Genomic DNA, 23,135 nt, shown 5'->3' with positions numbered 1-23,135 from the left:
AGACACAACTACCCATGGCACCTCAACCTTTTGCTAATTTTTCCTTGACTCTGAGGCATCAAAGATTCAAACAGACTCTCTGATTTTCAGTGTATTTTACAGAGAATAAAATCAGTATTTTGTGAGCAACATACCAGACAGCCTACTGAATCAATACTGGCATTCTCCTCATGTCAAAAGTTGCTACAGCCTTCTCACTTAATATTACCAAATAACTTATTTAAGAGTTAGTGCCTCTATTTCCATGTTTGCATACTTCATGCCAACTTAGGGAAAGCATCATTCAGCTAACCATGACTTTGGAAAACACCCCCAACTTTCCCAACACTGACTTACCCATACACATAAATTACATATTTTCTATATGTTATTAGAGAACTAAACCTTTTGAGATTTTGAACAGTTGCATAAAATGCTAACTTAAAAAAAAAACAAAACAACTTTAAGATACCACCTTAAAGGCATACTCAGCCAAAAGGAAATGCCTTCTTTGTCAATTCGAAGGCCTTCCTGAACACCATTCAAAATGACTCTTGAAACACAATGATTTACCTAGTCACAAGTTTTAAAAAAAATTTAATTACTCAGTGTTCACAAGCTCCAAGTTCTCTCACGTTGTAACTGGACATGCGACTCCTGCATGGGCACCCATCCAAGAGCACACACTCCTGACACACGTGGTGCTTTGCTCCAACACTCCTGGGATGAGGACCTTGTATCAACTGAATTCCCCTACTACTACAACTGATCCGAAATCCAGACTGTGACCAGCTTCTCATGGGCGTGTGGTACACAACACCCTCCAATTTTAGGGTGTTCACACATCACCTTCCGCTGTGGACCTGGTCCTTGCCCTAGATACATTATCCTATGGTTCTGTGCCAGTGAATGGTAGATAAACTCCCTTCTCTTCCTGTCCAGGAGATTCCCAACCCATCGGGATTCAAACAGCAGCACTTCTCCACCCACCAAGTCAACTTTTTCCAAAGGTGTCCATATCTGACATCAGATATGAAGTATTATGACAAACTCACTTGCACAATCACACTTTTTATTTCCCTCGTACTGCTTAAAAACCACAGAACACAGATCTCTGGTGTAGATAATTTCTCAAACTTAATCACTACAAGGAGAAGACACCCCACCACCGGCCTCAAATGAAAGCAATTCCAGAGTTAGTAGTCCTCAGTTCTCCACCAATTGGTTCTAACAAACTCAAAACTCCCCTTGAAGATGTTAAGAGTTATTCCAATATAAAGACAAGAAGGTAACTACGAAGAAATGTAGAGGACCCTCAGAGCCAGGATCTGGGCAATAAAGTGGCAGGTGACATATAATAAAGATAAAAGTTTATGTGATGTACATCCTAACATTATGTATCACATTGAGCTTTTCCTTAAGCACTGCCCCCACAGGAGCAAGACCTCACGACTATGATGGTTCCCTGATGGTGTCAACAAAACACTCAAGAACTGTCCAAAAACATGAGGTCAAAACCATGTCAAGTTTAGGGAGCTCCTGAGCTTCAGATACTCGATGTCAGGAACAGTATTCAGAGGAAGCATTTCGCATGGTCGCCCTGTCCTTGCACTCCTCTCCAAGTACCCGGATCTAAGACCTTCAGTCCAAGCACAGCCACCCCATCATCTACATCCACACAAGGCTGGGATTTGCAGATTTGTTTAATTTACTACAAGCATTCCTGAGGTCCTTAAATGAAAAGCATTATTTTATGTTGTATTGTTTCTTACTCCAATATTTCATTAAGTATATTATCCCCAGCCACGCGCTATTCGAAGCAAAAAAAAAAGTCACAGTGAAATACATCTGGCACAGATTCACGGCACATTGCTTGGTAGCAGGACATATATTATATACCGGGAAGCGCTCCAGCTGCTTTCCTATAGGTTTAGTATGGGCACAGATGCAACAGGGATGATGTCAGTTAAGTGCTGAGTTGGGCTTTCTTTGTCTAGCTCTGCCACTCCAGCATCAGCCTTTCTTCAAGAAGGGGGGGGGGGGGGGTGGGGGGGGAACCCACACAACACTTAAGCTAGATAATGCCTCACCAAGATTTTACTTCAAAAGCTTACATCAAGAGGGCTGGCTATTTTTATTCAAGTTATCAGAGCATATTGAAGACTACTGACTCACAACAGAACTGCAAACAGGACTTTAAGTTGGCCAACTTGAGTAAACTGACCTTCTCTAGTACCTCCTCCCTCCTGTCAAATACTTGCAAGCTCAATAAAGCCTCTACAAAGCATCAGGCCACTCTACCCCACCTACCCAAAAGCTTTCTTCACATCTCTATAGATGCTTATTCTGCATGGACTCGGTAGAATAACAAAGATCTGTGTCTTCTGCATCCAAACAACTTGAATCCAGCAGAATCGCGAGCCAAGCGTGAACCCCATGGAGATGCTAAAAGCCCCAGTAACTCTGGAAACGCAGAAGAGCCAAGTCCCCCCAAAACCACTCAAACCCCAGAAGCTTCCACTAATGATTAAGAAATTTAGCAAGGTGTTAATTTGAGCCTTATAAATCACAGGAGGTGTGCCACATGATTTACTTTTAATAACGCTAAACATGTCTCGGAGTATTATGTTAGGCCAAAGAAATGTTAATGAAGATAATTGCTTGTGGTCTCCCAACCGCTGATGCACACAAGCCTGGCTCTGCTCAACATCAAACACGCTTCTTGCAGACACTCAGTTTTCAAAGCATTTTGGAGAAAATATTGCAGTAAATATACATAATTAGGTAATTAGCATATGTCAGGGAGAGAGGTTCCTAATGACAACTGTTCAAGCAGGCTGTCATATTAGCTTTTACATGACTTTTTAATTTAACAATATTTTTGTGTTTGGATGCAAAAAATTAAATAGGGACATGAAAAGACCAAAACAAGAGTAAGTATTTTGCAACCCGCAAATACTCACTCTATGCACTATTTCAATTAAAGGCATTTTGCATTGCTACATTTAAATGTTTACATTTAAATGTTTACATTTAAATGAGAGCATATAAAAAATTATGCTATATCTAAGTAGGCAAGTCATTTATATAAGAAAAGAAAAGCTAATGTCTTACTGAAAGGGGATGCTTTTCTCTGTACCCGAGTAAGTGGCAGATTATAAAATGAACTGACTTTACCACCAAGCTATCGTTCAGCTGCTTCACTCATGTACTGGCTTTGGCACAGATGAAGGCAGCAGTAACAGGATGCTGAACCCATAGGAGATGGAAACCCAGGGGATACATTAGACCAGAAATAATTGCCAACTCCCATGAACACTCTGGCCAAAATTTATGGATTATGCATGCCTGTGAAATGAAGAATTTATGACCTTTTAAGCCAATATACTGTCATCCTAGTATTTTCTAGATCCTTTTCTATTTTCTACATTTGAATGAAGATTCTTACTCAAATTGACTCTGCATGCTGATTCTGCTCAATTTTACTATCATAACATAATTCTACTTGCAATGTAAAAAGCATGATCTCCAAACATGAGGTTACAAATTAAGCCTTGTGTACTCCTACATAAGAAAATAGATTATTTCCAAGAAGCTCAGAGGCCCTTATAAATATCACAATAATAATTTTATTACCAGCAGGTTTATAGAAAAAGCATACTAAATTTATGACGGCCAGCTAGGCTTTGTGCATACACCAAACTTGTAAATAGTGGTTTAATTTTACATTATATGCAATCTTTTACTAGTTGACCACAGTTTAATATACATAAACACTAGTAGCAAATGGGCTTTGTCAAATTGAACATATATATGACCACATATAGTGAGTGCTCTTGCATTGGGGGCTGCATTTTTTAGTAAGCGTTATTCTGTAAGGGATATCAAACAAGTAAGGATGCTCCAATTACCTTCAGAAAGATAGCTGAAATGGAGGCTTTTGGTCATGCCATTTCTTATTTTTCCATTCAGAAAGACCAATCTCAGCATTTTCATTTTCAGGGACAGCGTAAGCAACACGTGGCAAAAATCCAAAATAAACTGTCCACTGGAAGCATCAGTACCCATCATAAATAATCTATGACAGCTAAAGCCTGAAATCACAGACAGAGTTTGCCAAATATTGGATTATTTGGAAAAAATAGAGATTAGTGTCAGTGTTGAGGCTGCTAAAGGGGCAATTCTGGAAGCAAAGTTCACTTGGTTTTATCATAACGTCCCATAACCCAAACAAGGGACTACAAAAACAGTGAAACTTTCTCCCCAGTCCCAGTCCTCAGGCAATTGTAACAGGCTCAGTTGCTCAACACAGCCTGGATTTATCCATTCACCGGTACATCAAAATGCATACTATGTGGGGCGTAAATTCCTGAAATAGATAAACTTAAAAAATCTGATAAATAAATGGCCAATTTAAACATACTTCACTGCTTAATCCGAATATATCAGCACAAAAGCTCTCTGAATTTCTCTCCTGCAGCAGCAAATAGTGTCACGCTGCTGGTACCCAAAATAACACCCCCGCGACATCAAAATTTATGCTAAACTGGCATATCTGTGACAGCTGATGCTGGAAAAGCTACCACATCCTAGACAGGCAGAAAAGCCCATGGAGATGCTCAACACCTTGGTTATTATTACACAGTTTTACATTTCAGTTAATTTGATCATCTATATAATGCTTAACCCTCTCCTTTTTATCATCTTCCTCTTCCGTGCTCTACCATGTTTTTCTCTTCTCACTGTTTGCTGATGGGAAAGAAACATCATTATCGTTACTTAATCATCTACGTTGGTCTGTCTCAAAGAACCTCATGGTGCAAGTGTAGGAGGTGGTGTTACCTAAAATGCAGATTTATGGACCCAGGTATTGGTGCGGGGAGGACAAGAGGTGCAAAGGGGACTGTTTTGCAGTAAAATTGCATGCAAAATCTCTATAAAATGAGTTTCACCCAAAAGAATGAAACCTCTGATGCAGGAAAAGTGAGATTTGTAAGTGGTACAGTGATCATAGAATGGTTTGAGTTGGAAGGGACCTTTAAAGGTCATCTAGTCCAATCCTCCTGCAATGAGTAGGGACATCTTCAACTAGATTTGTAATCGCAATTCAAATTTACTCCTTCAAAAGGAATGATAAGCTTGAAGGGGGGGGGGAATAATCAGCAGTACTCCAAGATTCTCCATATACAGAAGAAAGGCCTTTTGGATAAATTTCACAGAATCACATAGGTTGGAAAAGACCTTTAAGATCATCGAGTCCAACCGTAACCCTAACACTACCAAGACCACCACTACACCATGTCCCTAAGCACCTCATCCAAATGTCTTTTAAACACCGCCAGGGATGGCGACTCAACCACTTCACTGGGCAGCCTGTTCCAATGCTTGACCACCCTTTCAGTGAAGTAAAATTTCCTCATATCCAGTCTAAACCTCCCCCGGCACAACTTGAGGCCATTTCCTCTCGTCCTATCATTTCTTACCTGGGAGAAGAGACCGACCCCCACCTCTCTACAACCTCCTTTCAGGTAGTTGTAGAGAGCAATAAGGTCTCCCCTGAGCCTCCTTTTCTCCAGGCTAAACAACCCCAGTTCCCTCAGCCGCTGCTCATAAGACTTCTGCTCTAGACCCTTCACCAGCTTCGTTGCTCTTGTTTGGACACGCTCCAGCACCTCAATGTCTCTCTTGTAGTGAGGGGCTCAAAACTGAACACAGTATTCGAGGTGCGGCCTCACTAGTGCCGAGTACAGGGGCACGATCACTTCCCTACTCCTGCTGGCCACGCTATTTTTGATACAAGCCAGGAGGCCATTGGCTTTCTTGGCCACCTGGGCACACTGCCGGCTCATATTCAGCCAGCTGTCAACCAACACCCCCAGGTCCTTTTCTGCCGGGCAGCTTTCCAGCCACTCTTCCCCAAGCCTGTAGCGTTGCATGGGGTTATTGTGGCCCAAGTGCAGGACCTTGCACTTAGCCTTGTTGAACCCCATACAACTGACCTCAGCCCATCGATCCAGCTTGTCCAAGTCCCTCTGTAGAGCCTTCCTACCCTCAAGCAGATCAACACTGCCACACAACTTGGTGTTGTCTGCAAACTTACTGAGGGTGCACTCGATCCCTTCGTCCAGATCATTGATAAAGATATTAAACAGAACTGGCCCCAACATAGAGCCCTGGGGGACACCAGTTGACCGGCCGCCAACTGGAGTAAACTCAATTCACCACCGCTCTTTGGGCCCGGCCATCCAGCCAGTTTTTTACCCAGCGAAGGGTACACCCATCCAAGCCATGAGCAGCCAGTTTCTCCAGGAGAATGCTGTGGGAAACCGTGTCAAAGGCTTTACTGAAGTCTAGATAGACAACATCCACAGCCTTTCCCTCATTCCTCATTTCAGAGTAGTTTATTTGGACTGAAGCACCTAAGCAGGATGCCAATGCAGTGAGACAACCTAAATTAGAACAGAAAACAAAAGCAGGAGCGGAGACACGCGTGCAGATGCCCAGCAGCGACAGAAGTCCCTGCTGGACCTGGCTCAATGGTATGCTGATTCACAACCGAAAAGCAACCCCTGCAGGCACCAAACCACCCATCTCCTGCACAGTGAGAACAAGCATCACAACTACACCTTTTACTGCTTCGGTGTTTTTTTTCCCTCTCCCCTTAAATCCTTTCCATTTGGTCCCAATTCTGTCATCAAGAATTCTTCTCCCTTGCTAAATTCACTTCATCTTGCCCAGGAGTTCAAAACTAATGTGGGTGAAGCTAAAAATCTGGTGTCCCTTTACTTCCTGCAAACCCAAATGATTTTGTACATAAACCCTCTTGACATCCCCAATCCAAGGTCAGATTCATAAACTGGTTTTTGGCTATTACTGCCAAGAGTCATAATAAAAGGAGAAACCACCCTTGGCCGGCAGTAAGTACTACCATGCCTCTGGTAGCGGAGAATATTTCTGAAAGTAGGGGTGATCCCACACTGTCGTGACTGTACAGTCAGAGATGTCTACTCAGCCTCTGAGGAGGATTCCCAGAATATAAAAGAAGAAGTTGTGAATACAGAGCTCAAACTATGCAAGTCATTCCCAAAGATGTATAGTTGCCCACACTAAGTGTAACCCAAAATAAGTTCTGTTTTCTAAGTTGTTCCTAAGCTCACCAGCTTCTCCCATGGCTTGAAAAATTGAGAAAAGTCATATCAGGCTCATTTTTCCTGTGTTTTTCATTTTTATTCAGCACTTTAAGCAACTTTATCAGCTTCTTGTCTATTCATCTCTATACTAGAGGATGAGACTTCCACTTGAGCTTCTCACTTGGAAGCTTTTCCATGACTGTAGCACAGGTACTGCTGTGCACTAGAGGTCTTTTTTCTTCTCTTTCGGAGATGGACCCTAATTACCCATACTTTAATCTGACATTTCTTGCTATCTAAGTGGCTCACGGATACATAGAGCACCTCAGTAGATGATAGTCCCTCTGAGAGCCTGGAATTACCACATGTTTTGAGGTTCTGATATTCTCCTGCGGTCCAACAACCACTCAGTGGTTCCTCTCCTTCTAGCAGTTGGAAGATGGGCAAGGATGCTGCTACACACCCATCACACTCTTGCTGATACATCCCATGTGGACATCTGTCATCTTCTACCAGACCTTTTATCTGAGACAAAACAAAAAAGGGGGGGGGGGGGGGGGGGGGGGGGAACACACCCTAAAAACATTACAGGAAAGACTGTTGCAAAACAAACTACTCCTAGAAGCCGTTGCAAACGGTTCTGACAGATGAGGAACTGAATTAGGACGTGAATAACAACATGATCACTTACTCTTCCCCTAAAGGTCAAAGCACCTTCGGTGCAGGGAATGAATAAGTGTCCAAGGAATTAATCAGGGCTATGCAGTGAACATCTGTGGGATTCCTGCCTTACTGGCTGGAGATGCTACCGTAGGCATGGACAAGGGCAAAAAAAATTGAAAGTAAAAAAAAAAAAGGACTACAGGAAGGCTTAGTGAGGTCTTGTGATTTAAGCAAATGAATGGGAGAAGTGATTTCCATTTTTGCTTCCATCAGCCTTTCTGCGTGATGCTGGGAGACCAAAAAAATGGTGCAAACAAAATCTTGCCCTGGACCGTTCCTCCTTCTTGAGCTCCCAACTTGAGTTATTGCGTCTTAATTTCTGGAGGCGCTATCGTTCTCCCTAAACATACACCCTACACGTAAAGAGTGGCATTGGTGTTAAAGTATTAAAATAATCAGCTTTTTTCATGGTACTTGCTGAACAGCCAGCACTTGAAAGTTAATTCTCTCTGTGTTCTGGAGCTTCATCAATGAAACTGCATCAGCGTAAGCAAGGGTACAAGAAATGCTGGGTACTTAGCAAAAACGCATCATCATTAAAACCTTTGTTCTGACAAAGGAGGACCGGTAACAAAGCCCGTGTTGGGCACCATGCCTTCCAGCTGCTCCCTTGGCTTTTTTTGCCAGAAACAAAACAAACAAACAAAAAATCAAAGGAAATTGCTGAATCCTCTCTCAGGCTGCAAGGGTGGCACTTGTTTAACTTAAACTTGCTGTTCTTTTATTCCCGACGTGGCTAATGAGAACTGTAAACTGAATGGCAAGGACTAACAAAAAGCCAGAAACTAAGGAAGTGCTTTGTGTATTGCAAGTGTTTGGAGACTTCCAGGGGTGCAAACCATTGTTACAGACTGTTTTGCTTCTTCTAATGACTAATTAAGTAGTCACAGGCCAGAGGCATGACAACCCTGTTTCAAATACCAAGATAAATTTGTCATTTATAAAAGTGGCAAAATTACATTTACAGCATCTTAAAGTTTTACCAGATTAACGCCGGGCCCAAACATCATCGTCTGACAGAGCATCCCTCACCAATACAGCAATTCTGTTCATGTGAACAGCCAAAATATCTGATTTTCCAGCTTTGCTGGTTGGATTTGCTCCTTACAGGTGTACACAGAGGAGTTCAGCCTCTGGAAGCCCAACTGGAAACAAATCTGGAGTTGATATCCCGAAAGCATAGATCACTGTCAAATACCACATTAATGCAAGTGCAGAGAAGAGCCAGCTAGCAGGGAGACAGTTGTATAAACCGTAAATGGACGCAAGATCATCCTATTATCTCACGAAGTACATGCCTAGCTATTTATATTTTTGTTTGCAGCCAAAAACTTCACATACAGAGCCTGAAAAAAAACCAGTGTTTACAATAAAAGTCTTTTTGAACCTGTTAAAAATGAAGGATATGAAGTGTTAGAGCAGAGAGACACTGCCAAGGACTACAGGAGTTCACACCAAGGAGCATCTCGCCAGCCCCAAAATAGATGCAGAAAATACCTTTTTCAGAGCCCAGGAATTACACCACTGTTAAGGACAAGATGCTTCTCTCCTAGAAGGGCTCAAGAGCTTCAGAGAACAAAACCCAGGGAAATAAAGGCATCCTTCCCCTCCTAATCCAGCCCTGCAGGCACCAGCGGGAAGAGAAACCTGACTGCTGCCGTGCTGAAAAGGATGTGTGTTGAAGGATGCAGCGCGGCGCCTCCAGTACCACTTACAGCTTCAGGAAGCATCACACTTGAAATAATAGCTGAGCAAGAAGATACTTGCATTTCCAGAAGCAGTAAGTATTACACAAATACATTGCACTAGCACCTAAATGCCACCATATCGCTGCATTAGAAAATTTCAAGAGATAAGGGAAATAAATGGCAGCTTATTAAAAAAAATTACATTTTTATATGCTATCATCAAGAAATAATTTCTCACATTGCAATTTCATCATAATATAGGAGTATTTTGAATATTGCTATATCAATATATAGATATATATCAATTGATATATATCGATATACTGATATATATCAATCTATCAGTATATTGATCCTTTTGAAAGGATCTTCTGGGATTAGAGAACCATGTCGTTCAGCAGATCCTCGGCGTGGAGCTCCCCTTCCTCGGGAAACTCAACCCACTTCCAGCACAAGCCAAGACAAACCAATGCTTCTTAGCCTTGCTTATAATGGAGCCCACGCATGCATCAAAATAAACATTAAACCACTTTGGAAGTGACAATACCTGTGCTGTATTTCCCTAAAAAAAAAAAATAGGGACATTTTACATAACTGAATGTCACATTATTTTTTAATACTGGGTCAAATAATATATTGATAATTTCAGATGTTTTTCGTGTAGTCTTAAGAGCTTTGAAGTTTTCTGGAAGAAGTTAACACAGTTTAGGTGCAAAGTCAAATTTAAGTGCAATAGTGCTAGAAGATGATATAATAATGTCGTTACTGATGTTCTCTCTTTCCTCATTTTATGGAGGATTATGGACAGCAATCAATAGGGAAAAAGGGATGATTTCAAAGCCTTCTCTCAGAAAACTCTTTTTGGCAAACAATCCATTTCAAATAAAAATTTCCAGTGTTCCCAACGCAATTTTATTACATTTCACAAAAATTATTACCTGCCTGTTCCCAGTGACACACCAACACAAAAACCTGAGCTTTCTCTTCTGCCAAAAAGACGTTTCCAACTTTCCTACTGATAGGATATATACTCCTCAAGATTAAAATGAACAATAAAAAGCAACTTTGGCTGGCCAGAAGCCAAATACCAGTTTTTAACATTTTAGGTAAAGCGTACCTTTTAACGAACTAGAGTTTAAATAGCTAATTCTCCAATTTTTCTGCTCAGTCTCGTATTCTTTAAGCAACACTACAATTCAGCTTTCCTCAAGCATCTGCATAGGAATAAGGTTATTTTTGGAAGTCCATATTCTTACAGTACCATGTGCACCTACCCCTGCAGCTGCTGTCATCTGCTAGCCATGGTTTCTTCTGCTATAATTCTTATTCCTGAAACACAGTCACCAAGGCTTCCACACAAGCCCATCCTTGCTCTTTTAAACTCCTCCTTAAATGAAGGAGACCCTCAACTAACTGCAAAACGTGTGCAAGTTTTGTCCTCCAGTTTGCCACTTCTGCTTGCACCTCCTTCCCGTTTTCCATCTGCAGATGAAATCATTTCCCCAAAGAGAATCATCTTTTCTGCAATAAATGGAAGTCAGCCCTCAGCAGCAATAACTGCAGCCTTGTCAGGAAAAAAAAAAAACCAGCTGCTCATGACTAGATTTAGGTTCGTATTAAGTAAGAGATGATGCATGTGTTATCCGTCTCCTCTCGAAGTTCAGCATCCGAAACAGCTTAGTGCATTGCTTAACCTATATATTTTAGAAATTTGATCTCTATAGCCGAACCGTACAGGTAGCTTCCACTCCTTTAAACTGAGCACTTAAAAATCCTACAAAATTAGTGTTTCTTTTCAGTGCAGAACTATGCAAAACCTTGTAGCGCCGACCTGAAAGCATCCTTCTGCTCCCCAGTCCATGCAGGTGCCAGGTACCCGATCCCGTTATCCACAGACCACAAGCCAATGCATAGCTGGTAGTATCCTATACATTCTATATAGCTTAGCTAGCACAAAGAATAGATCTTAAAGCATTCAGAAATGTGTCATCAAACAAAGGGAAAGGAATATTAAACCTGTACTGCCAGATCTGCTCAGTTACCTTGCGAAAACCCCAAAAAGCCCCCAAAAAACCAAACAAAACAAACACCAAACAGGATTAATCATATTTTAAACAAGTCTTCCAGCAACCAGTTTATAAAAAAAAAAAAAAAAATATTTTTCCTCTAAAGGCCACATTTATAAAAACATTCATCCCACACATTATGATAATTTACAAGCAAGGGCATGTTGCATTTAAACTAACCACAAAACAACATATTCAATCTCAAAATTATGCTGTCAGGTAAGTGCCACAACGCAAGAGTGGCTTTTGAGCTCGATGACGACTTTTCTGAATGCATCAGGACATGAAACCAAAAACAAAAGCCTTCTTACAATCCAAGAAGTAGTGAAAATTCCCTTGAATTATAGATGACAGCTTCACTAAAAATAGTTATTGTCAGCCACCTGAAAACACAAGCTTTGTAGTTCTTTGAGAAGATTAATATTGAAAAGAGAAGAAAAATAAAAGGGGGAGCTAGCCAAGTATTTAATAATGCATGTCAAAATATTTTAACGCTGATATTTCACCAATTAATATTGATATTCTAAAACTGAAGGGACAGTTTGTTTGAAATACCAACAGTATTATATATTATATACTCCACCACTGTTAGCACAGTTAGTACTTTTAGCATGAATCTCTGCACTGCAGCTTGTCTTTTTGTCCACTTAGCCCTAACAGGGGCAAAGCTTCCTACGCAAATCTTATTTTTTTCTGAAATTTCTATCTTGTTTCTGAATTCTGTAGCTGCAGCTCTCACGAGGACACAGAGCTCCAGTCAACAGCTACTTTAATTGTTCATGATATACCTCAAATAAGCTGTGGATTTCATGTGAAGGACTGAGACAACTCAACGCTATCGTGGCATCACACTCAACATTTTTAATAGCGAAGGCAGGAACTGGACGGACTATGGAGACAAGATTATTTTGGGGAATTAGAAATCCTTTTAATAAACAGAGGCACAGTATGGCAACGAGGAGAAAGTTCCCACCTCCACTGCTCCTCTAGGAGCAAAAATACAGGAGGAAGTCAAGCTGCATTTTGGAAAATGGATGTGAGACACTAATTAACTAACTAGGTTGCTATCCTCTGCAAGATGGGAGGTACTGTTACCAAGACCCACTTTTTATTTGCTTGATTAAAAAAGCATTGGAATATCATAGAAAAGACCACTTTATTTAAAAAAAAATTAGCAGCAAAAGGAGAAATTCCTACACGTGCATGGCGTTTGTTTTCACAGGCAAAGTGCTAGGGGTGGCCCGCAAGAGATCAGTGCTAGCATCCAAACACAACATGCATAAGAGACAAACGCTTGAGCAAGCAAGGAGTGGACCTTTTAATGGGTCTATGGGAACTACAAGCCCTGGTCAAGCTAAATTCAGCTTCTCCTTAAGTTTATCAAGTTATTGCCTTTCTTGATGGAGCAGATATGCTGACTGAAGTCTGCAGAAATTCAATGTTCGGTGACCAGTACCAGGGAATCAATGCATCCATTAGGGATGCCATAATTCACCTTTTTAAAATGAAACAAACAGTAAATGAACAAGGAACTACAGCAGATGCTGTGACACAGCACACTGCCATAATAAACATAAATTTTAGGGTGCCTCTGATATCCTCTGGGTTATTTAAAGCTGGTTCATACACCTTTTGCTAATTGTACGTTACCGATAAGGATTAGGAAGAAAGCATCCTGATTTCCAAAGCTGCCAAGCAGGTAACTCCATACGGCCATCCAACATGAAGCAGGACAAGCAGCACCTACAGAAAAGGATTAAGATGACACTGGGGGACAAAGACATACATGGACTTTGCATTTCATTTGAATCTTCCCAGCTTTGGGCAAAAGCTAGAACAACATAGCAGAATTTCATTCTTGCACTTGGGTAACTGCTTCCACCTTAACCAGCCAAGCTAAAGCTCAACACAAAATAGGGTAGCAGAGGAATGTAGCTGTTGAGCAAATAAAATTCAAAAGCACATTCTGGAAAATAATTTTTTTTTTAAATCACTACATTAGTCCAATAAGGTAAGAATTAAGCCGATCGAGGTAACAGCCTGAATCTCATTATATTCCCTGAAAAAAAACATCTCGTCTAGAGGTTGGAGATCTGGTTTCTTTGGAGATCAAAGAGCAAAAATACAAATACTCACAAGACTGGCAGTGGAATGATTTCATTGCTTCAGCGGGCACAAATTAAAACCCAGCATATTCAATTCAAACTAGCACAATGTATTTGCTTTTTCTCTTCCGTTCAGTGTCTTGAACTTCCACATGTCTTCCCATGTCTTTAGAAGGACTATTTTTTCATCCAGAATAAGAGGTGGGGGGTGAGCTTCCCACTTATTTTCCATTGGCAGGCATGATATTTCATTAGGATAGAGCACCACTATGAAAAAGAAATTCTGACCTGGTCCATCCTCAAAAAGGAAAGATTAAAACAAATGGAAAACAAACGGTACTCGAGCACACAGCTCAGGCAGTCTACACCAACCGAGGTCGAGCATCCTCAGATGCTTTAAGAAATTAGATGACAGAGATTGCAGGAGCAAAGTATTAAACATCTCAAAGATAATTCTACATCCTGAGTAGAAGCTCTTTTAAGTCAGGTCTGCAAAACTGCTTCTTCGATACCTGTTTGTGCCTTTACCGCAGGGCAGCTCACAAAGCAGCTCCAGTGATGGCGTTTGTCCTAATTGCAGTCAGCGGACAATCACACTTATCCTGAAATGGGGTGCCAAATGCAATATGAGAAAAATCTCTCTTCCACTTCATATTCATTTTCTTTGAAACCTGCTATAAATCTAAAGCCTCCCCTAGGATATTTTGGGTTTGAACATTTCTAAGGTGATTCTTCTAATTATTCAAGGACTATTTGGTTCAGTTGCAGGGTTATTCCCAAAGAAAGTCATCAGGCCCTCTCACCTTTTACTTTCCACCATGTGCTCGATCTGTCTCTCCCAGTTTTTCTTGTCCATGTTCAAGGCAAAGCAGAGGTGCCTCTTCCCCACAAAACATACAGTGATCTCTGTATCTCAGTACAGAAAACCAATTCCACCTGATACAGGAGATGAAATACAGACATCCCTCCAAAAACTGCAGTACACATGGGTTTTAAGCCTTTTCCTTTGTAAAGGATATTAGCAGTATATTTTAGATATTTTCTTTGCTAGTATAAAGATGCCATCAGCAACAGAAAAAGACAATTCTACATTAACAAATCTGCAGTGACAAACTGATTATAAACATAAGCCTTAAGTTTCTTGAAGCTTTTTTTAAATTATTATGATGACTTTTAAATTAGAGAGCAACCAAATAGCTTCCATAAGCTTGAAACAATTTTTAGACCTTGTTTTCTATCTCCAAATGTCCTAGGAGAAGGGCTTGTTACAGCAAGCAAGGTCCTCGTAACATTCACCTGTTTCTGTAGGGGACCTTTCATTTGATCCAACCCTTATAAACAAATTATTTCCACAAGCAGACCACAGTTTCCAAAATGTTGTCCCAACTCTTAATATTATATGAGGTATATTGAACATCAGTGTATAGTGATGAGAAACATGAGCACACAGTAGGCTTTACTAAGACCATGAGTCCACCCAAAACCGAGCAAGGATGACTGTGCATCTCTCCATCCCAGCATACCTCCCCAACCTCACACCCTGCAGCAGACACAGAGCAGGACCTGTATTTAAGACAAAACACAACACCAGCCTGGCATCCCTGCCCTTGGAAGGGGACAGGACACAGCCAAGGTCAGCCATGTGTTATCTGAAGAAACTGAAATGCAATGCTGATTATAGTCGAACAGGCTCAGATAACACAGCTGGTTTAATTGCTACCTTTTATTTACATGAAGGACAACTGGGATGGGAACTATAGGCACTCCACAATATCCAGATCTAAATGGTTTTCCACAAGCACATCATCACCTAGAAAATATATGGCATTTACCCTGATACTAGAACCTGATTTACGAGAATCAAACATCAATCATAAAAGAGAAACCATACTTTTTGCCACTTTAAAATATGATGTAAGATCACAAACCTCTCCCTAAAGTCACCAGACCTCAATACAAAAACACCTTCCAAGATCCTACCTAAAAAAGTTACACCATTTACTTCTCAATTTATTAAATTTTTTATTCATATTCGGCCACATTGCAAATATTTCAGCTGAAATACTTTCAGTCTTGTGCATGCATCTTTTCTATCTTTTTCGTACTCAAAGGATTTATTTCAAAATGCTCATCTGCCCAACTAAATCAACACACCTAGAAGTTTCACGAGAATCGTTTTATTTAAAGCAGAAGTTAGGTGAGGAGGACCGTAAACCATTTAGCCAAATGCTTTCAGATTACTACAAATTATTCAGCTGGCACAAGGCCAGGACAACTCTCCACATCAGAAAGAGGTCAGATAAATCCAATAACGCATATTTAAAAAGACAAGTCAACAAAATTAGTTCAATTTTCTTGCTGGAGGCAAAGCAAGGTCATTATGAAACAGGGAGGGAGGATGAAGAGGGGATCCAGCGATAAAATAAAATAATAAAAAAAATCAGAAGATTTAACCTATTGGTTTTTGCAATTACTTACACTCCATTTCACCAGCAGAATTAGAAATGTTAGGACAGCAGCACTGGCCACAACAGGCAGCTGCCCGGGGCCATAACATACAACAAGCCATCCTCTTTACCATCACCCTGCAGCGATAACGGGTCTGTCCCAAAACAGATGCTGCCTCTCAGCTCTCATCAGGCACACAAAGACACAGTGCTTGTTCAGTGCACTAAGAACTCCCAAGATTAGCTGCCGGCATGAACACAGTTGGAAGAAGGTGCGAGTGTGTTACTCCTGCAAATTTAAAAATATGCTAAGGAAAATTAAACATTTTTAAAGGAAAAGCACTAAAAAGGAAATTAAGAGACACATTGATCTCACACAGAAAGGTTTTTAGGACTCATCTTAGTTGACTGGATGAATGCCGAGTTATTGCTACGTGCATTGTTCAGAGAAAGCCAAAATAGATCTCCTTATTTCTTTAGCATCACTGACATTTACACACTGTATTTTTTTTTTGAGAGAGAGATAAGTTGATATTAAAAATTCTTCTTTCTGTTCATAATGGTCCCGTCCTCATGTTCCACCCCATAAAATGCTGTCCCTGATATACCGAGTCCACCTATATTGCATGCATGGGACTTTCAGACCACGACTTGGATCAGAAACCTGAGATTTAGCTGACTTTTCAGGATAGAAAACTTGTTTCCTATCTTATCCTATCTTTCCATCCTCAGCCCAAAAGTCAACAGCTCAAGTTTATTATCCTTATCCACACCTTGGCTGCAGGCAGAAAGTAATCTAAAGTTTCCTGGACATTTAAGAGAATCGATGTTTTTTAAGCTGTTAGTATTTGGGGTCTGACAGACACATGGGAACCCATTTGTTGTATTCTTGGTTGTCCACATTGACTTTACACTTGAGCCTCATGGATTTTCCACTTTCCTTGAGCCTTTCCAATCACATCTGCGGTGAAACTCATCATCAATTTGACTTAAACAAGCATCCTTAACCCTAGCCTTTAAAGAATGATCAGGTTTGAAAGACAATTTTTAAAAGAATGAGGGCTTTTTGTTGTTGCCTTTTTTTAAACACGTTTCTCTGAAACAGGGGTTTGGGGATATTTTTTTTTTTTTTTTTTAATGAAGAGTGAAACACAAGACCAAGCTATTCATCCTCCTATTCCACATAAGCTGCTGTTTTGGGATTCCGCCCCTCATCAAAAGTCACCCCAGGCTCTCAGGTTTTCATGAAGAAGGCACCTCCTGGATCTCCATCTTCCAAACCACTACCACTAAAGGGATTCCCCGATTTTATCATCTAACCTGCTCACATCTCTCCTTGGAAGTCTCCCTTATCACCTTTATCCCTGTATCACTTAGATCCCAGATGCAGTCCTGAAATCAACTGGGTAGAGGCTTCAGCTTCAATAACCTAAAATACAATATGAATTTGATGGAATAAAGTCGCTCCCAGTGATTATATACCAATCTCTTTTTAATTGCTCAATTTATTTTCTAATGCCAATTATTAGCAGCCATATTTTCATAACATTTCAAGATTTCTTCTCTACTAAACCCATGAGTTCATCATTTATATTAAAAGGACAGTAACTTCTACAAAAGAGGTAAAAAAAGTCTGCTATGGGAAAATAAGCGTTCTCTCTGCACTATTTTGTCAAGTTAAATTTTAACTGAGCAAATACCAACTTCTCTAAACAAAAAAACCACCATACTGGCATTCTGGTTTGAATTCTATCAGGCTCCATTCATCATTTAAAAAATCAAATTTTAATTAAAAGACTAAGGAAATGTGCACAAGGAAGAGGAAATTTCCCAGCCTAAGTTACAAATAATCCAACTGAGTATTTTTTCCTCCAAACTTTAGTCACATCTTTAGTCTAAGGACAATCTGTTCATCTCTAACACAAACCACTTTAAACAAACTACTATATTTGTTTAAAGAAAGAAAGTGTCAACATATTTAGTACCATCCAGATGCTGTTAAATTTGTCAACTTCAGTACATCACTGCAGTGATTTAGGTAAATCAGTGAAGTCTCAGCAGCAGTTCATAATTAGCAGCTGAGAATTCTTCAGGTACCCATCACGATTTGTTAGATAGGAAAAAAATCATATCCTTCCCAAAAGAGATTGGGCTTTCTCCGAGTACATAATTCAGTTTTGTAATTTACATTTACAATTATCCATGGCAATTTAAGCAGGGAAGATCCTGCTTTGCCCTGATCATGTAAATGCACTGCAATACTTACAGCTACTGCATTAACTCCTACCTTCCCCAATAATTAATGTTACAGAAATAATGGTTTAGAAGTTGTTCTTCAAAGAAACACCTTGTAGGCAGGCTGGGGGGTAAAAAAAAAAAATCCAATAAACACTTCCAAAGTGACTGCATGATCTCCTTGTCCTCATGTCCAAGGTGTCATCATTCCTGGCTCCTCTAAAAGACACCAGGAGATGGTATGTTTCAGAAAACACAAGTTATCTCAGACCTTCTCTGAGAACACATATGCCTACCTCTGTTACCTGAAAAAACAGAGTACATATTGGCATCATATGGTAAAATAAAATATATAAGCATAATTATCCCTCCAAAATGTCTTAGAGAACATATGGTATGGAAATGAAACTGCCTTAAATCTATTAACTTGGCTATGTGATGAGATCAACAGAAGGGAGTGTGAAAAAAATGTTTAAAAATATATTCAGTGTAGGATCACACAACTAAAGCACATTCATCATCCAGATAATGTAATGACACTAGGAAATGAGCTAAGTAAATCCAAGACTGAAGTTTCATTTTCTGAAGGGCATCTGTTTGGCTCGTATCACCCTGAACCTCATTATTTAGCCACGCTGGTTTTCATCTCAGATGCAAAAGATGCAAGAACATAAATCAAAAAGGCTTCTTCGACAAGCAGCCATGGAAAACACACTTCTAATTTGGTTTTATAAATAATCTGGATCCCAGCAGGCCCTTGCCATAGCTCTCCATGCGAGTATGCAATGGATGATATCTTGTTTCAGGTTGACCCTTACTAGTTTGCCAGGTTTTGGGGTTTTTTTGGGTGAAAGAGTGTCAATCTTCACTAGGGAAATTTAAACCAGCTCATTTTTCACTGAAGCAGATGAGAAGCACTGGATTAAGCCAACTAAATCAAGGGGAACAGCACGTTCCTGCAGAGGAGGTAACATCCTCCACTATGCTCCTTCCCTGGGATCATCTAGCCATTGCTTTCTATGATTGGAAATGAGGAAAGCCAAAATTGAGGTGGGCTTACAATGGAGCCAGTCAACTAGTCAACTGAAAACATTTCTAGGGATGGCAAGTATTTTTTACATTTCATGTGGCAACAGTACAAACAACTGGCCAAAACTCTGGCTGAACATGCCCACAGTGGGACTCTGACTTTGGATCAAGCAGGTAGAAAAGGGGTTGACTCCCTCCAAATGAGTCAAGTGGAGGCCCATCACACCAACCACCAGAAATCCTGTTAGGTTGAGAGGCCTACAAAGTAACTGATACAGAGATCTGGGGAAATTCCCAAAGGAAAGCATGCATCAGCTTGCATGTCTTTTCCATGCCTAAGGACTCTGGTCACCAGTTCAGTTTTAAGGTGAACAACACAGGCAGAAGATTACTAGACCAAGACCAACCAGAAGATGTTAGGAAGTTTTAGTCCTGTGAGTTCTGCTGGCAAACATCCGCAGGAGCATGAATGAGAGGAAAACCAAGCAAAACTTGGACACACAGAAGCTTTCAAAATTAATATATAGATATTTTATGCTCTGTTCAAATTGAATTTTGAATTACCTCCACCAAAATTACCTAGTTGATGACTACCTTGAATATTATGCAACTTGACTCCAACATGCTGATCTGGTTACTGATTTTGTCAAACTGCAGAGTCTGCTACATCACACTCCAATCTCTTTCAGTACTGCCTTACCTTCCTGAGGTTTTGCAGGTCCCTTTGCTCTGCACCACAACCAGAGCAAACTGAAGCACCATTATACGCCAATGCAAAGAACAATTAAATCATATTAATATCAAAGCCACCAAATGGTGGCACTAGGGCATTTAAAATATGAATTCGGAGAAATATAAAGCGGAGAAGGTTAGCTAATGAGTTTACATCAAAATATGATGAAGTAAGAATAGTTTACTTAATCTCCCATAATATGATGAAGAACTTCAAAGTTTTTTTTCAGATTCATCTTGAGCACGGCCATTTCACGGGCTGGCTTGCTATGCTTTGCAAGAGTTAACAAGGGGGTGCACTCCAAGGGGTGTCCTGGTGGTTATTTTGCAAAGGATTCCCTCGTAGCATAAAGCTGTGACAAGAATTTTGCATAAGGACAGGAAGAAACCTCCTCTGTCTGCAACGCCTGCCATCTCTATCCTAGTGCTACCTCCCTCATCAGCTGCAGGATCACCTCTGGAAGCAATTTTCTCTCTCCACTTTCCCCCCAAAAAAGCCAAAAAATCCATGTCACAACCACCAGCACTCTGGAGAGTCATGGAGATACTTTAGAAGTACCTCATCTAACATTATTTTTATCTTGCCTTGTGCCTATGCTTTCCAAACCTGAACAGAAGTAAATAAATAACAGCCACCAGCCACCCTCTGATACCAATACCATATCTCACTCAAGCTTTGAAGCTTGGTGCAGCTCGACTCACTCGTTACATTCCACAGCAGAAGATACTCGACCTCTGGGATCCCTCTGCTCTGGAGTGGGATGGATGAGTGGTTTTATTTGCAATGGCAACAATCTGCTTCTGGCCCCTGTCATCATCCTCCTCCTCCTCACCAGGTTGCCGGACCGTGTAGGCACCGAGGGAACAGGCTGCACATATTTCAGCCACAGCGCTAGGAGCCCTGGGCTTGACGCGGGAGCTGCCCACAGACACCAGATTCTTTACGCATTTTTCTGTGTGCACACCATAGGCAGCACCAGCAATACCATCCACGTAGAAAAACTGGAAAATATTTTATTTCTGCAATAGGGAAGAAGTGATCTAGCTAAATCCAGCTTTGTTCAGGGTCAGGAATGCCCGGTCTCTGCAATAGGGGTAATTCAGGAATGCTGATAAGTCTGTTTTCTGTGCATAAATAACCTACGTTCAAGCTCAATTGCTTTATCTCAGTGAAGGATAAAGCCCTTGGTGGCAATGCCATAATATTTGTCTACTGACTTATCAAGCAGGAACCTTATTACAAAGGCTAATTCAAGCAGAGATTAGATTTCACATATGAAGGAACGGACAATAGCATCAGATATTCTTCAAATACCAGTAAACAAGATTAATGGAAGTGCCGCTGCTGTGGGTTTTCACTTTGACAATGCCTTAAACAAAAAAACCCACCCTGGTACCTCGAAACTAATCTTCCCAAACGCTTCATCATATTTCATTGCGTAGACATCAACTCGCTTCTCTCGGCCAACAGCAACTACAAATAATCTGCAGGAAGCCACTAATTTCCTGAAAAGAGGGTTAACCGCGAATCATAGGAAACAGAAAATTAAACCTGGGTATAACATCTTGACTAGGCTAAGCATACTAGGGGGGAGGGGGCGGAATTGTTCGCAGCACTGAGCATGATCAGAAATCTAAACCCAGGCAACATTAAATAAGACCACTAAAATCATTAACGTGGACCTAACAAAGAATTACCTTCTTCAGCACACTTGCCTATAGAAAGCCACTTTCCATGCTTGGGTACAGTTTTCACATGTAACAACCTAAAGGTGACCATCTAAAATCTTAATTAGAAATAGAGCCAACTTAGTTGTAAGACATACTGAGCACCTTGCAAATCGCAATACCTTGCAATTAAGTGCTCTCACCTAAAGGGCTAATTCAAAAACTGAATAGCAAAAAAGAGCTTGGCTATGCAATGAAATTTCACTTGCTCAACAGTTGTGCTGACAGATCAGAGACGCGCGAAAAATCAATTCGGCGCTCTGCAGGAAACAATCTGAAATACAAATATGAAGCTTTGATGACTTAGAAAAAAAATATTAGGAACCTTGGTTTTAAAATGTCCTAAATTGTCACAAAACATTGCGCAACAAAAAGAGAGGAGGGAATGCACAGACTGACACATCAACACCAGCTGAAAAAAATAAGAAAAAGTACTTAAATATACTTATAAGTACTATAGCAGCCCTCCAAATCTCCAGGGATTGCACGATAGAGATGCAGAATAAGGTGGTGATATGAAAACCATAACAGCTCTGTGCCGCAGACTCTGTCACACACATGAAATAACTAAGAAGCGGGTGAAGGAAAGAAACAATGTGGCAGCAAAAGAGGAACCAGTGTGATATGGTATTTAAAATGTCACTGTCTAAATTAAAATCGAGGGGGCTAAATGCAAGGGGGGGGGGGGGTGGTGGTGGTAAAACTCTCTTCTCAGGCACTTATCTCAGCCAGGGGAGCAGCTTTCCTCTGGTCAGGGGAAAGGCAATCTCACCCTGCCCCAACCTGCCAGGACGTTGCAGCAAAAGTCATTATTTTTATACGACTGCGTTGCTCTTCTCTTGCATCCTAATACATCCTTACTGAATTAACTTTGCATTTTTTATCTGTACCTCTAAGGCTCTTCCTTGTGTATAACTTAAGATCACTATCAAGAGGGTGATGATTCTGCCAGCTCAGGATGCCCATCTCCATTTCCAACCCATCAAGAAAAAAAACCAAACAACAAAAAACACACTACTTCCATGATTTTCCAAGACTCTCCCGTCACACATTTGAAGGGGCAGCCCCTAAATATTTAGGCATCCTTATCATATTATCTCAAGCTTTTGTCTCCCTTACACGACACCTACAACACAGAAATATCCCACAGCCAAGGCTATGGGTGTGCCAAGACCCTGCACTAACCTATAGTTTTTTGTCTCCCTCCTTGGTAGACCCTATGGATCCATCTCAAACGATGAAGTTGTTTGCAACTTCTGCAAGAGACCTGGGG

The 23,135-nt window shown here is 40.7% G+C and overlaps 1 protein-coding gene across 13 annotated transcripts in view; it reads right to left on the bottom strand.

The window, feature by feature from the left end:
* The window catches only part of MYO9A (myosin IXA), a 186,491-nt gene that overhangs the window by 151,140 nt on the left and 12,216 nt on the right, over positions 1-23,135 (bottom strand). For 11 of the 13 annotated variants that reach the window (XM_072870640.1, XM_072870639.1, XM_072870643.1 and 8 more), the window contains one exon: positions 13,237-13,329. The exons of the other annotated variants lie outside the window; for them this stretch is intronic. The gene's annotated coding sequence lies outside the window, so the exon portion shown is untranslated. The remainder of the gene's footprint in view (positions 1-13,236; positions 13,330-23,135) is intronic. 13 annotated transcript variants of the gene reach the window in all.

Source organism: Ciconia boyciana, chromosome 8, assembly GCF_034638445.1.
Source record: "Ciconia boyciana chromosome 8, ASM3463844v1, whole genome shotgun sequence".
In the NCBI taxonomy this organism is placed as follows: domain Eukaryota; kingdom Metazoa; phylum Chordata; class Aves; order Ciconiiformes; family Ciconiidae; genus Ciconia; species Ciconia boyciana.
This window is presented reverse-complemented; position numbering and strand designations above follow the sequence as displayed.